The 15,730-nt window shown below is 51.0% G+C and overlaps 1 long non-coding RNA gene across 1 annotated transcript; it reads right to left on the bottom strand.

Annotated features, from left to right (window-relative positions):
- Positions 1–3,265: 3,265 nt before the first annotated feature.
- On the bottom strand, positions 3,266–15,497 carry LOC140411548 (uncharacterized). Its single transcript, XR_011940859.1, has 3 exons — positions 15,458–15,497; positions 10,592–10,747; positions 3,266–4,040 (listed from the first exon to the last, which is right to left on the bottom strand). It is a non-coding gene; the product is annotated as an uncharacterized lncRNA (long non-coding RNA).
- Between the last annotated feature and the right edge of the window lie 233 nt (positions 15,498–15,730).

Genomic DNA, 15,730 nt, shown 5'->3' with positions numbered 1-15,730 from the left:
GATTGCACCCTCAACTTTCAGACAATTAAAGAATAAATAATTAGTTGGCAGACATGTTAGAAAGGATGTAATTTGGGACACAGAAGTTGACTTTTATAATTATCAGGGCTTTATTAATACCTGATTATCAATGCAGATTCTTAAAATGCTGCGGGGAATTATAAACTCGTCTCCTTCCCAGACAGGTGGAAATAAAAGATGATGTCGGAATCCCCCATCCGTCTCTACTTCCTACAGGAGCTAAAGAAATTCGGCATGTCTGCATCGACTCTCGCAAACTTCTGCAGATGTGCGATAGAGAGCTTCCTATCCGGCTGCATCACAGCCCGGTCTGGCAACTGCTCGGCCCAGGATCGCAAGAAACTGCAGAGTGCGGTGAACTCAGCCCAGCCCATCACACAAGCTCGCCACCCCCACATCGATTCTGTCTACGCCTCCTGTAGCTTCGGGAAGGCAGACGGCATTGTCAGAGACCCCTCCCACCCAGACATTGCCCTCTTCCAGACCCTCCCGTCAGGCAGGAGATACAGAGGTCACGGCCTATCCACCTAACCTGCACATCTTTGGACTGTGGGAGGAAACCGGAGCACCCGGGGGAAACCCACGCAGACACGGGGAGAACGTGCAGACTCCGCACAGACAGTGGCCGAGCGGGAATCGAACCTGGGACCCTGGAGCTGTGAGGCAGCAGTGCTGACCACCGTGGCTCCCATCAGAAACTGAGCATTCCTGAAGCGCATCTTCTGAGGTAAGGCTGGGCCCAAACCAATCGAGGCTTCAATACCTCGACTCCTGAACGAATCACCGCCCACAAGGACATCAACCCCAGCAGCGAAGATCTGGGGCGAAATTCCCCCCCAACGGCGGAAGGGAAAGAGTGCCCCCACGGCACAGGCCCGCCCGCGGATCGGTGGGCCCCGATCGTGGGCCAGGCCACCGTGGGGGCACCCCCCAGGGTCAGATCGCCCCGCGACCCCCCCAGGACCCCGGAGACCGCCCACGCCGCCTTGCCCCGCCGGTAAATAGGTACTCTAATTTACGCCGGCGGGACAGGCAATTTATCGGCGGGACTTCGGCCCATCCGGGCCGGGGAGAATCCAGCGGGGGGGGGGGGGGGGGGGGCGCCAACCGGCGCGGCCCGATTCCCGCCCACGCCGAATATCCGGTACCGGAGACTTCGGCAACCGGCGGGGGCGGGATTCACGGCGGCCAACGGCCATTCTCCGACCCGCTGGGGGGGGGTCGGAGAATGACGCCCCAAATCTCTCATGCCTCTTGGTCCCTGTTATTTTTGAACCTTTCCTACCCCTTCACCATGTGTCTGCCTTGTCTATGTCTGGTTGGAGAGTTAGACCAGTGGACCATTGTTTCATTATTGTCAATATATGTTTATTGTTTACTCTTGTCATAAATAAACAGTTTGTTAATGTTATACTTATAAATCTTGTCTGTAACACAATGGAGCAGACAAGGGTTAGAGATCTCAAAAAAATACATAAATTATTGATTAATTCATTTATGTTGGCACTCAGGGGCGGGATTCTCCGTAATCGGCGCGATGTCCGCCGACCGGCGCCAAAAACGGCGCGAATCAGTCCGGCATCGCGCCGCCATAAAGGTGCGGAATCCTCCGCACCCTGAGGGGCCGAGCCTTCACCTTGAGGGGCTAGGCCGGCGCCGGACTGATTTACGCCCCGCCAGCTGGCGGGAAAGGCCTTTGGTGCCCCCCCGGGGCCAGATCGCCCCGCGCCCCCCCCCCACCCCCCAGGACCCCGGAGCCCGCCCGCGCCGCCTTGTCCCGCCGGTAAGGTAGGTGGTTCAATCCACGCCGGCGGGAGAGGGTTGACAGCGGCGGGACTTCGGCCCGTCGCAGACCGGAGAATCGCCGGGGGATTCCCGCCGACCGGCGCGGCGCGATTCCCGCCCCTGCCGAATATCCGGTGGCGGAGGATTCGCGACACGGCGGGGGCGGCATTCACGCCGGCCCCCGGCGATTCTCCGACCCGGTGGGGGAGGGGGTCGGAGAATCGCGCCCCTGGTGTCTGTGGGGCTGAAACTGACCGTGCACTCGCCCAGGGTGTTGTAGCATAGTTTACTCTCACATTGTATTTGCCCCTTCTTAATCAATCCTTTGGTGCGCCTTGGCTGACTTTTAAACGGTCTCCAATCCTCGGGTCTGTTGCTTTACGGGGCTGGTTTAGCACAGGGCTATGTAGCTGGCTTTGAAAGCAGACCAAGGCAGGCCAGCAGCACGGTTCGATTCCCGTACCAGCCTCCCCGAATAGGCCGGAATGTGGCGACGAGGGGCTTTTCACAGTAACTTCATTTGAGGCCTACTTGTGACAATGAGCGATTTTCATTTCCTTTCACTTGCTATTTTGTCTGCCACTTCTTTGAATCTAAAGCTATCTCCAATTTCCCTTGTAAACCATGTTCCGGCCCACAGTTGCCTTTCTACTCTTGTGCCAAATAGGAATAAACAGCTTTTGGCGTTCACCTGTTCGTTCCTCGATTGCCTGCCATTGTCTGCCCTCTGTCCTGCCTTTCAGTCATGTTTCCCAGTCCACCATGGCCAGCGCATACCATCGTAGCTACCTACCATCACAGGTGGGTAGTCTGGTAGCCAGGACCTGGGAGAGAGAGAGGGGGGGGAAGTGCTGCACACAGCACCCTGCTGAGGCAGGCCACGTGGGAATGCGGGGTGAAACTTGGCCTCGGAATAGGCAACGTTTAAGAGGAGGTAAAACAAGACTGGAAGATTTGCTTAGCTTTAGTGAGGGGTGGAAGTCTCAATAAATTAAACCACCTACCTTACCGGCGGGACAAGGCGGCGCGGGCGGGCTCCGGGGTCCTGGGGGGGGGGGGGGCGCTGGGCGATCTGGCCCCGGGGGGGTGCCCCCACGGTGGCCTGGCCCGCGATCGGGGCCCACCGATCCGCGGGCGGGCCTGTGCCGTGGGGGCACTCTTTCCCTTCCGCCTCCGCCACGGTCTCCACCATGGCGGAGGCGGAAAAGACTCTCCCCACTGCGCATGCGCGGGAAACTGTTAGCGGCCGCTGACGCTCCCGCGCATGCGCCGCCCCGAATGTCATTTCTGCGCCAGCTGGCGGGGCAACAAAGGCCGTTTCCGCCAGCTGGCGGGGCGGAAATTCGTCCGGCGCCGACCTAGCCCCTCAATGTTGGGGCTTGGCCCCCAAAGATGCGGAGCATTCCGCACCTTTCGGGCGGCGCAATGCCCGTCTGATTTGCGCCGTTTTGGGCGCCAGTCGGCGGACATCGCGCCGTTTCCGGAGAATTTCGCCCCAGAAGTGACCTCCCGGGAGCGAAGGTTAATTTTGGACTGATTTTGGGAAAACCTTCCGACGGACAATGTAATGTCTAACTTTGGAATGTGACTTTTGGTCAGTTTAGATGGGAGACTTGTTTCTGTGGTTTAGAGCATAGGTTGCTACCTGAAATAGCGCTTAGTCATTAGTCTGTTCACCCTTTTGTTACAGTAAAAGTTTTAAAACATGAAATATTGCTGTGTTCACCATTTCAGCTATTATCCGGCAGTTCAAAATTCTTTTAACAGCTTAAATCTGTACGACGAGCATTGGACAAGTCTTGCCGTACATGGGTTGCCGTGTCGAGGCAGGTAAAAGGAGTCAGCTGTTTTTAAGAGTTGACCAGGTTTTCGTTTGAGGCGAAAATCGCTCATTGTCACAAGTAGGCTTCAAATGAGGTGACCGTGAGAAGGTTCTCGTCGCCACATTGCGGCGCCTGCTCGGGGAGCCTGCAGCATCCAACAAGAGTTCTTCAAATCCAAAAGGGCAAAGGCAATGAACAACGGAATGCAAATAACAAGAGGACCTCATGCGCTCAGTCTGTCGGAAGGTGCCGGAAGGTCTCGGTGACAGCTTGGCTGTAGGTACCCAGTTGGGTGATGACGTGGTAGCCACCGACAATCACCTCCCACCTGGCGGGAGGATGTTGATGGTTGAACAGAGGACTCCCTTCTTCCTGTTCCAGGGAGGTTGCATTCAACTTCAACCAGTAAACCTGTCAGGAAAACAAGGACGGAAAACGTGAGGCGATCCACTTCGGTGGAAGGAACAGGTGGACAGAGTATTTCCTGTAAGAAGTCTGACAACACCCACCGGGTTAAAGTCCAACAGGTTTGTTTCAAATCACTAGCTTTCGGAGCGCTGCTCCTTCCTCATTGTTTGCAGCAAACTACCCAACCTTCAGAACAGCGACCACGACACCACACAACCCTGTCATGGCAGTCTCTGCAAGACGTGCCAGATCATTGACATGGATACCACCATTACACGTGAGAACACCACCCACCAGGTACGCGGGACAGACTCGTGCGACTCGGCCAACGTTGTCTACCTCATACGCTGCAGGAAAGGATGTCCCGAAGCGTGGTACGTTGGCGAGACCATGCAGACGCTGCGACAACGAATGAACGGACATCGCGCGACAATCGCCAGGCAGGAATGTTCCCTTCCAGTCGGGGAACACTTCAGCAGTCAAGGGCATTCAGCCTCTGATCTCCGGGTAAGCGTTCTCCAAGGCGTCCTTCAGGACGTGCGACAACGCAGAATCGCCGAGCAGAAGCTTATAGTCAAGTTCCGCACACATGAATACGGCCTCAACCGGGACCTGGGATTCATGTCGCATTACATTCATCCCCCAACATCTGGCCTGGGCTTGCAAAATCCTACCAACTGTCCTGGCTTGACACAATTCACACCTCTTTAACATGGGGTTACCCCTATCTCTGGAGCTGTAAAGACTTAATTACCTACAAATGCTCGCATTCAAAGCATTGTCTGGCATCTTTGAATTTGTCTATATATATGTTTCTGGAACAGACCTCTTCATTCACCTGGTTTATATATAAAATAACAGATACACGGGACAGAGTTACAGACTGGAATCTAATCGAGGGGTTCGGGGTGGTTTATATATAGAATAACAGATACCCGGGAGTGAGTTACAGACTGGAATCTAATCGAGGGGTTCGGGTTGGTTTATATATAGAATAACAGATAACCGGGAGTGAGTTACAGACTGGAATCTAATCGAGGGGTTCAGGGCGGTTTATATATAGAATAACAGATACCCGGGAGTGAGTTACAGACTGGAATCTAATCGAGAGATTCGGGGTGGTTTATATATAGAATAACAGATACCCGGGAGTGAGTTACAGACTGGAATCTAATCGAGGTGTTCGGGGTGGTTTATACATAGAATAACAGATAACCGGGAGTGAGTTACAGAGTGAATCTAATCGGGGGGTTCGGGGTGGTTTATATACAGAATAACAGATACCCGGGAGTGAGTTACAGACTGGAATCTAATCGACGGGTTCGGGGTGGTTTATATATAGAATAACAGATTCCCGGGAGTGAGTTACAGACTGGAATCTAATCGAGGGGTTCGGGGTGGTTTATATATAGAATAACAGATACCCGGGAGTGAGTTACAGACGGGAATCTAATCAAGGGGTTCGGGGTGGTTTATATATAGAATAACAGATACCCGGGAGTGAGTTACAGACTAGAATCTAATCCAGGTGTTCGGGGTGGTTTATATATAGAATAACAGATACCCGGGAGTGAGTTACAGACTGGAATATAATCGAAGGGTTCGGGGTGGTTTATATATAGAATAACAGATACCCGGGAGTAAGTTACAGACGGGAATCTAATCGAGGGGTTCGGGGTGGTTTATATATAGAATAACAGATACCTGGGAGTGAGTTACAGACTGGAATCTAATCGGGGGGTTCGGGGTGGTTTATATACAGAATAACAGATACCCGGGAATGAGTTACAGACTGGAATCTAATCGAGGGGTTCGGGGTGGTTTATATATAGAATAACAGATACCCGGGAGTGAGTTACAGACGGGAATCTAATCGAGGGGTTCGGGGTGGTTTATATATAGAATAACAGATACCCGGGAGTGAGTTACAGACGGGAATCTAATCGAGGGGTTCAGGGTGGTTTATATACAGAATAACAGATACCCGGGAGTGAGTTACAGACGGGAATCTAATAGAGTGGTTCGGGTGGTTTATATATAGAATAACAGATAACCGGGAGTGAGTTACAGACTGGAATCTAATCGGGAGGTTCGGGGTGGTTTATATATAGAATAACAGATACCCTTGAGTGAGTTACAGACTGGAATCTAATCGAGGGGTTCGGGGTGGTTAATATATAGAATAACAGATACCCGGGAGTGAGTTACAGACTGGAATCTAATCGAGGGGATCAGGATCGTTTATAAATAGAATAACAGGTACCCGGGAGTGAGTTACAGACTGGAATCTAATCGAGAGGTTCAGGGTGGTTTATATATAGAATAACAGATACCCGGGAGTGAGTTACAGACTGTAATCTAATTGAGGGGTTCGGGGTGGTTTATATATAGAATAACAGATAACCGGGAGTGAGTTACAGACTGGAATCTAATCGAGGGGTTCCGGGTGATTTATATATAGAATAACAGATACCCGGGAGTGAGTTACAGACTGGAATCTAATCGAGGGACTCGGGGTGGTTTATATACAGAATAACAGATACCCGGGAGTGAGTTACAGACTGGAATCTTATGGAGAGGTTCGGGGTGGTTTATATATAGAATAACAGATACCCGGAAGTGAGTTACAGACTGGAATCTAATCGAGGTGTTAAGGGTGGTTTATATGTAGAATAGCAGATACCCGAGAGTGAGTTACAGACTGGAATCTAATCGAGGAGCTCGGGGTGGTTTATATATAGCATAACAGATACCCGGGAGTGAGTTACAGACTGGAATCTAATCGAGGGGTTCAGGGTGGTTTATATATAGAATAACAGATACCTGGGAGTGAGTAACCGACTGGAATCTAATCGATGGGCTCGGGGTGGTTTATATATAGAATAACAGATACCTGGGAGTGAGTTACAGACTGGAATCTAATCGAGGAGTTTGGGGTGGTTTATAAAAAGAATAAGAGATACCTGGGAGTGAGTTACAGACTGGAATCTAATCGAAGGGTTCAGGGCGGTTTATATATAGAATAACAGATACCCGGGAGTGAGTTACAGATTGGAATCTAATCGAGGGGTTTGGGATGGTTTATATATAGAATAACAGATACCCGGGAGTGAGTTTCAGACTAGAATCTAATCGAGGGACTCGGGGTGGTTTATGTACAGAATAATAGATACCCGGGAGTGAGTTACAGACTGGAATCTAATCGCGAGGTTCGGGGTGGTTTATATATAGAATAACAGATACCCGGGAGTGAGTTACGCACTGGAATCTAATCGAGGGGTTCGGGGTGGTTTATATATAGAATAACAGATACCCGGGAGTGAGTTACACACTGGAATCTAATCGAGGGGTTCGGGGTGGTTTATATATAGAATAACAGATACCCGGGAGAGAGTTACAGACTGGAATCTAATTGAAGGGTTCGGGGTGGTTTATATATAGCATAACAGATACCCGGGAGTGAGTTACAGACTGGAATCTAATCGAGGGGTTCAGGGTGGTTTATATATAGAATAACAGATACCTGGGAGTGAGTAACCGACTGGAATCCAATCGATGGGCTCGGGGTGGTTTATAAAAAGAATAACAGATACCCGGGAGTGAGTTACAGACTGGAATCTAATCGAAGGGTTCAGGGTGGTTTATATATAGAATATCAGATTCCCGGGAGTGAGTTACAGACTGGAATCTAATCGAGGGGTTTGTGATGGTTTATATATAGAATAACAGATACCCGGGAGTGAGTTTCAGACTAGAATCTAATTGAGGGACTCGGGGTCGTTTATATACAGAATAACAGATAACCGGGAGTGAGTTACAGACTGGAATCTTATGGAGAGGTTCGGGGTGGTTTATATACAGAATAACAGATACCCGGGAGTGTGTTACAGACTGGAATCTAATCGAGGGGCTCGTGGTGGTTTATATATAGAATTACAGTTACTCAGGAGTGAGTTACAGACTGGAATCTAATCAAGGGGTTCGGGGTGGTTTATATATAGAATAACAGATACCCGGGAGTGAGTCACAGACTGGAATCTAATCGAGGGGTTCGGGGTGGTTTATATATAGAATAACAGATACCCGGGAGTGAGTCACAGACTGGAATCTAATCGAGGTGTTCGGGGTGGTTTATATATAGAATAACAGATACCCGGGAGTGAGTTACAGACAGGAATCTAATCGAGGGGTTCAGGGTGGTTTATATATAGAATAACAGATACCCGGGAGTGAGTTACAGACTGGAATCTAATTGAGGGGTTCGGGGTGGTTTATATATAGAATAACAGATACCCGGGAGTGAGTTACAGACTGGAATCTAATCGAGGGGTTCGGGGTGGTTTATATATAGAATAACAGATACCCGGGAGTGAGTTACAGACTGGAATCTAATCGAGGGGTTCGGAGTGGTTTATATATAGAATAACAGATACCCGGGAGTGAGTTACAGACTGGAATCTAATCGAGGGGTTCGGGGTGGTTTATATATAGAATAACAGATACCCGGTAGTGAGTTACAGACTGGAAGCTAATCGAGGGGTTCAGGGTGGTTTATATATAGAATAACAGAGACCCGGTAGTGAGTTACAGACTGGAAGCTAATCGAGGGGTTCAGGGTGGTTTATATATAGAATAACAGATACCTGGGAGTGAGTTACAGACTGGAATCTAATCGATGGGTTCAGGGTGGTTTACATATAGAATAACAGATACCCGGGAGTGAGTTACAGACTGGAATCTAATCGAGGGGTTCAGGGTGGTTTATATATAGAATAACAGATACCCGGGAGTGAGTTACAGACTGGAATCTAATCGAGGGGTTCAGGGTGGTTTATATACAGAATAACAGATACCCGGGAGTGAGTTACAGACTGGAATCTAATCGAGGGGTTCGGGGTGGTTTATATATAGAATAATAGATACCCGGGAGTGAGTTACAGACTGGAATCTAATCGAGGGGTTCAGGGTGGTTTATATATAGAATAATAGATACCCGGGAGTGAGTTGCAGACTGGAATCTAATCGAGGGGTTTGGGGTGGTTTATATATAGAATAACAGGTACCCGGGAGTGAGTTACAGATTGGAATCTAATCGAGGGGTTCGGGGTGGTTTATATATAGAATAACAGATACCCGGGAGTGAGTTACAGACTGGAATCTAATCGAGGGGTTCAGGGTGGTTTATATATAGAATAACAGATACCCGGGAGTGAGTTACAGACTGGAATCTAATCGAGGGGTTCGGGGTGGTTTACCTATAGAATAATAGATACCCGTGAGTGAGTTCATGTAGTACCATGAAAAGCCACTGGAGGGATGCTAGACCTTCGGGGAGGAGTATGTACGAGGCAGCTCGTGGAGAGCAGATTGTGTAAGAAGGTTAGATTGTAGTTTATACCGGCAGTGAGATTAGCAGTAGGCGAGTGTAGTTCGATGTTATTAATCAGTTTGGCATTCTAAAGGACAAAGTGTTGAAACCCAGTTTCGACGAGTAAATAAAATCGGACCTTTCAGTCAAAGCTCGGCTGTGATCTTTGTGGACACGACGTCAATCACCCTGAAAGGAGCAACATAAAGGACACCACACTCCCTGTCACTTCCCCTTTCCCTCCCTCCCCTCCTCCGGCCCTCCTTGCCCTCCGCCCCTACCCCTTCCCTCCTCCTCCCTCGCCTTGCAATTCAATTGAATTCAATAAAAACCTGCAATGAAAAGGCTAATTGGTGATCATCGCGAAATTAAATTGGGTGTTATAATCTGCCTGAATACTATTGGCTGGGGACTATCCCATAACTCTCAGGGGGTATGGGGGGGGTGGGGGGGATGGGTGAATGATTAGCAGTTTCATATGCGTAAATAGGCAGGGTAGCACAGTGGTTAGCACCGTCGCTTCACAGCTCCAGGGACCCGGGTTCGATTCCCGGCCTTGGGTGACTGTCCGTGCGGAGTCTGCACGTCCTCCCCCGTGTCTGCGTGGGTTTCCTCCGGGTGCTCCGGTTTCCTCCCACGAGTCCCGAAAGACGGGCTTGTTGGGTGAATCGGACATTCTGAATTCTCCCTCCGTGTACCCCAACAGGCGCCAGAATGTGGCGACGAGGGGATCTTCACAGGAACTTCATTGCAGCGTTAATGTAAGCCTACTTGTGACACTAATGTAGATTATTAATAAAGGGCTGGACAGTACCAGTTCACGGAGTAAAGCAGTGGGGAAGTGCTACTGCTGCTGTTTCTACAAAAATTGTCAATAAAGTTATTTTCTTTTGACCCTACGAACTCGGGCTGGATTCTTCGTGGCCCTGGCAGAACATAGCTTGTGGTTAAAAACCAATCTGGTCAACTAATGTCCCTTCGGGGAAAGATATCGGCCGTCCTCACCCCGGTGTCTGGCCTACAGGTGACTCCCAGACCCCACAGCAATATGGCCGACCGTCTGACAGAGCCCGGCGAGAATTTCAGTCCAAGGGCAATTCGGGATGGAGCACAGGTGTCGGCCCAACCCGCCTTGCCACGTCCCCAGAACAGATGGAAACAAAAGCGCCAAGGATTGAGAACACACCACGTCTTTGAAGACGAACTGGAGATCAGCGAGGAGGTACTCGAGGCCTTCGATGGAATCTTCAAGAGTCTGGCTGGCCGTCTTGTGCTTCAGCCAGAGCAGGTGGGTCAGGTAGCTGGGGAGCAAACTTTGCAGAGACAGTAACCGCTCGGAGACCTTGGAAGTGAAAGAACAACGAGTGTTAGAACCTGTATCAAAATGCAGGCTTTCAGAAAACAGAGAGAGGCAGCAGACACTACAGACCATTGTATCTATGTGTGTGTATGTGTGTGTGAGAGACTGTGGGCGCGTGTGTGTGACAGTGTGACTACGTGTGTCTGTGTTTGTGTGTGCCTGCCTGTGAGTGTGCAACTGTCCATGTGAGTGCGTGAGCGTGCGACTGTATCGGTGTGGGAGAGTGTGAGTGTGTGAATGTGTGTGCGTGAGCGTGTGACTGTATCGGTGTGGGAGTGTGTGAATATGTGTGCGTGAGCGTGTGACTGTATCGGTGTGGGAGAGTGGGAGTGTGTGAATGTGTGTGCGTGAGCGTGCGACATGTATCGGTGTGGGAGTGTGAGTGTGTGAATGTGAGTGCTTGAGTGTGCGACTGTATCGGTGTGGGAGTGTGTGAATGTGTGTGCGTGAGCGTGTGACTGTATCGGTGTGGGAGTGTGTGAATGTGTGTGCGTGAGCGTGTGACTGTATCGGTGTGGGAGAGTGGGAGTGTGTGAATGTGTGTGCGTGAGCGTGTGACTGTATCGGTGTGGGAGAGTGTGAGTGTGTGAATGTGTGTGCGTCAGCGTGCGACATGTATCGGTGTGGGGGAGTGGGAGTGTGTGAATGTGTGTGCGTGAGCGTGTGACTGTATCGGTGTGGGAGTGTGTGAGAGTGTGAATGTGTGTGCGTCAGCGTGCGACATGTATCGGTGTGGGGAGTGGGAGTGTGTGAATGTGAGTGCGTGAGCGTGTGACTGTATCGGTGTGGGAGAGTGGGAGTGTGTGAATGTGTGTGCGTGAGCGTGTGACTGTATCGGTGTGGGAGAGTGGGAGTGTGTGAATGTGTGTGCGTGAGCGTGCGACTGCATCGGTGTGGGAGTGTGTGAATGTGTGTGCGTGAGCGTGCGACTGTATCGGTGTGGGAGTGTGTGAATGTGTGTGCGTGAGCGTGCGACTGTATCGGTGTGGGAGAGTGGGAGTGTGTGAATGTGCGTGCGTGAGCGTGCGACTGTATCGGTGTGGGAGTGTGTGAATGTGTGTGCGTGAGCGTGTGACTGTATCAGTGTGGGAGAGTGTGAGTGTGCGAATGTGTGTGCGTGAGCGTGTGACTGTATCGGTGTGGGAGTGTGTGAATGTGTGTGCGTGAGCGTGCGACTGTATCGGTGTGGGAGTGTGTGCGTGTGTGAATGTGTGTGCGTGAGCGAGCGACTGTATCGGTGTGGGAGAGTGTGAGTGTGTGAATGTGTGTGCGTGAGCGTGTGACTGTATCGGTGTGGGAGTGTGTGAATGTGTGAATGTGTGTGCGTGAGCGAGTGACTGTATCGGTGTGGGAGAGTGTGAGTGGGTGAATGTGTGTGCGTGAGCGTGTGACTGTATCGGTGTGGGAGTGTGTGAATGTGTGTGCGTGAGCATGTGACTGTATCGGTGTGGGAGAGTGGGAGTGTGTGAATGTGTGTGCGTGAGCGAGTGACTGTATCGGTGTGGGAGAGTGTGCGTGTGTGAATGTGTGTGCGTGTGCGTGTGACTGTATCGGTGTGGGAGTGTGTGAATGTGTGTGCGTGAGCGTGTGACTGTATCGGAGTGGGAGTGTGTGAATGTGTGTGCGTGAGCGAGTGACTGTATCGGTGTGGGAGAGTGTGCGTGTGTGAATGTGTGTGCGTGAGCGTGTGACTGTATCGGTGTGGGAGAGTGTGAGTGTGTGAATGTGTGTGCGTGAGCGTGTGACTGTATCGGTGTGGGAGAGTGGGAGTGTGTGAATGTGTGTGCGTGAGCGTGCGACTGTATCGGTGTGGGTGTGTGTGAATGTGTGTGCGTGAGCGAGTGACTGTATCGGTGTGGGAGAGTGGGAGTGTGTGAATGTGTGTGCGTGAGCGTGTGACTGTATCGGTGTGGGAGAGTGGGAGTGTGTGAATGTGTGTGCGTGAGCGTGTGACTGTATCGGTGTGGGAGAGTGGGAATGTGTGAATGTGTGTGCGTGAGCGTGTGACTTTATCGGTGTGGGAGAGTGGGAGTGTGTGAATGTGTGTGTGTGAGCGTGTGACATTATCGGTGTGGCAGAGTGTGAGAGTGTGAATGTGTGTGTGTGAGCGTGCGACTGTATCGGTGTGGGAGTGTGTGAATGTGTGTGCGTGAGCGTGTGACTGTATCGGTGTGGGAGTGTGAGTGTGTGAATGTGTGTGCATGAGCGTGCGACATGTATCGGTGTGGGAGTGTGAGTGTGTGAATGTGAGTGCTTGAGTGTGCGACTGTATCGGTGTGGGAGTGTGTGAATGTGTGTGCGTGAGCGTGTGACTGTATCGGTGTGGGAGTGTGTGAATGTGTGTGCGTGAGCGTGTGACTGTATCGGTGTGGGAGAGTGGGAGTGTGTGAATGTGTGTGCGTGAGCGTGTGACTGTATCGGTGTGGGAGAGTGTGAGTGTGTGAATGTGTGTGCGTCAGCGTGCGACATGTATCGGTGTGGGGAGTGGGAGTGTGTGAATGTGTGTGCGTGAGCGTGTGACTGTATCGGTGTGGGAGAGTGGGAGTGTGTGAATGTGGGTGCGTGAGCGTGTGACTGTATCGGTGTGGGAGAGTGTGAATATGTGTGCGTGAGTGTGCGACTGTATCGGTGTGGGAGTTTGTGAATGTGTGTGCGTGAGCGTGTGACTGTATCGGTGTGGGAGTGTGAGTGTGTGAATGTGGGTGCGTGAGCGTGTGACTGTATCGGTGTGGGAGAGTGTGAATATGTGTGCGTGAGTGTGCGACTGTATCGGTGTGGGAGTTTGTGAATGTGTGTGCGTGAGCGTGTGACTGTATCGGTGTGGGAGTGTGAGTGTGTGAATGTGTGTGCGTGAGCGTGCGACATGTATCGGTGTGGGAGTGTGAGTGTGTGAATGTGAGTGCTTGAGTGTGCGACTGTATCGGTGTGGGAGTGTGTGTATGTGTGTACGTGAGCGTGTGACTTTATCGGTGTGGGAGTGTGTGAATGTGTGTGCTTGAGCGTGTGACTGTATCGGTGTGGGAGAGTGGGAGTGTGTGAATGTGTGTGCGTGAGCGTGTGACTGTATCGGTGTGGGAGAGTGGGAGTGTGTGAATGTGAGTGCGTGAGCGTGTGACTGTATCGGTGTGGGAGAGTGTGAGTGTGTGAATGTGTGTGCGTCAGCGTGCGACATGTATCGGTGTGGGGAGTGGGAGTGTGTGAATGTGTGTGCGTGAGCGTGTGACTGTATCGGTGTGGGAGTGTGTGAATGTGAGTGCGTGAGCGTGTGACTGTATCGGTGTGGGAGTGTGTGAATGTGTGTGCGTGAGTGTGCGACTGTATCGGTGTGGGAGTGTGGGAGAGTGTGAATGTGTGTGCGTGAGCGTGCGACATGTATCGGTGTGGGGATGGGAGTGTGTGAATGTGTGTGCGTGAGCGTGTGACTGTATCGGTGTGGGAGTGTGTGAGAGTGTGAATGTGTGTGCGTCAGCATGCGACATGTATCGGTGTGGGGAGTGGGAGTGTGTGAATGTGAGTGCGTGAGCGTGTGACTGTATCGGTGTGGGAGAGTGGGAGTGTGTGAATGTGGGTGCGTGAGCGTGTGACTGTATCGGTGTGGGAGAGTGTGAGAGTATGAATATGTGTGCGTGAGCGTGCGACTGTATCGGTGTGGGAGTGTGAGTGTGTGAATGTGAGTGCGTGAGTGTGCGACTGTATCAGTGTGGGAGTGTGTGAATGTGTGTGCGTGAGCGTGTGACTGTATCGGTGTGGGAGTGTGAGTGTGTGAATGTGTGTGCGTGAGCGTGCGACATGTATCGGTGTGGGAGTGTGAGTGTGTGAATGTGAGTGCTTGAGTGTGCGACTGTATCGGTGTGGGAGTGTGTGAATGTGTGTGCGTGAGCGTGTGACTGTATCGGTGTGGGAGTGTGTGAATGTGTGTGCTTGAGCGTCTGACTGTATCGGTGTGGGAGAGTGGGAGTGTGTGAATGTGTGTGCGTGAGCGTGTGACTGTATCGGTGTGGGAGAGTGGGAGTGTGTGAATGTGTGTGCGTGAGCGTGTGACTGTATCGGTGTGGGAGAGTGGGAGTGTGTGAATGTGTGTGCGTGAGTGTGCGACTGTATCGGTGTGGGAGTGTGTGAATGTGTGTGCGTGCATGTGTGTGTTTGTGACTGTGTACGAATCTGTGCCGATATGCATGTGTGTGACTGTGTGTGTATGTGAGGGTGCGTGACTGTATGTGTGTGTCTGTATGTGTGTGTGAGTGTATATGTGTGTATGCATGCAAGTGTGTGCGTGTGCAAGTGAGTGTGTTTGTGGCTTTGTGTGTGTGATAGTGTGACTATGTGTTTGTGTGTGACTGTGTGTGAGTATTTCTGTGTGTCTGTGTGGGTGTGTGAATGCCCGTGTGACGGTGTCTGTGTCTGTGTGTGTGTGTGTGTGTGTGAGACTGTGTGTGAGATGTGGGTTTGTGACAGTGTGTGTGTGAGAGACACTGCATATGTGTGCGTGTGAGTATGTTGTGTGTGTGTATTATGTGTGTGTGCGTAGTTTGTGTATGTGTGTAGTGTGTGTGTAGCGTGTGTGTAGTGTGTGTGCACGTGTGTACCAACTCAGTGACATACACAGACACACAGTCCACTGGCCTGGAAGGTGGAAATGACAAAGTGGAGAGAGGGCAATAGACAGAGAGCAGGAATGTCAGGAAAACTCACCGTCAACGGCAAAAATCTTTCAGCATTTAGCCCCAGTGTTGGTAAAGATTGCAGAAAAATGGCAGCCTGACAGCAACCAGCAAAATGGTCGACCTGCATTAAATAGAGAGGAAGAGAGAGAGTTACAGACGGGAGTCTAATCGAGGGGTTCGGGGTGGTTTATATACAGAATAACAGATACCCGGGAGTGAGTTACAGACGGGAGTCTAATCGAGGGCTTCGGGGTGGTTTATATACAGAATAACAGATACCCGGGAGTGAGTTACAGACTGG

The sequence above is a fragment of the Scyliorhinus torazame genome, chromosome 4 (assembly GCF_047496885.1).
Source record: "Scyliorhinus torazame isolate Kashiwa2021f chromosome 4, sScyTor2.1, whole genome shotgun sequence".
NCBI classification, from domain to species: Eukaryota; Metazoa; Chordata; class Chondrichthyes; order Carcharhiniformes; family Scyliorhinidae; genus Scyliorhinus; species Scyliorhinus torazame.
The sequence above is the reverse complement of the archived record's forward strand: the minus strand, read 5'-3'. Positions and strand labels throughout refer to the sequence as shown.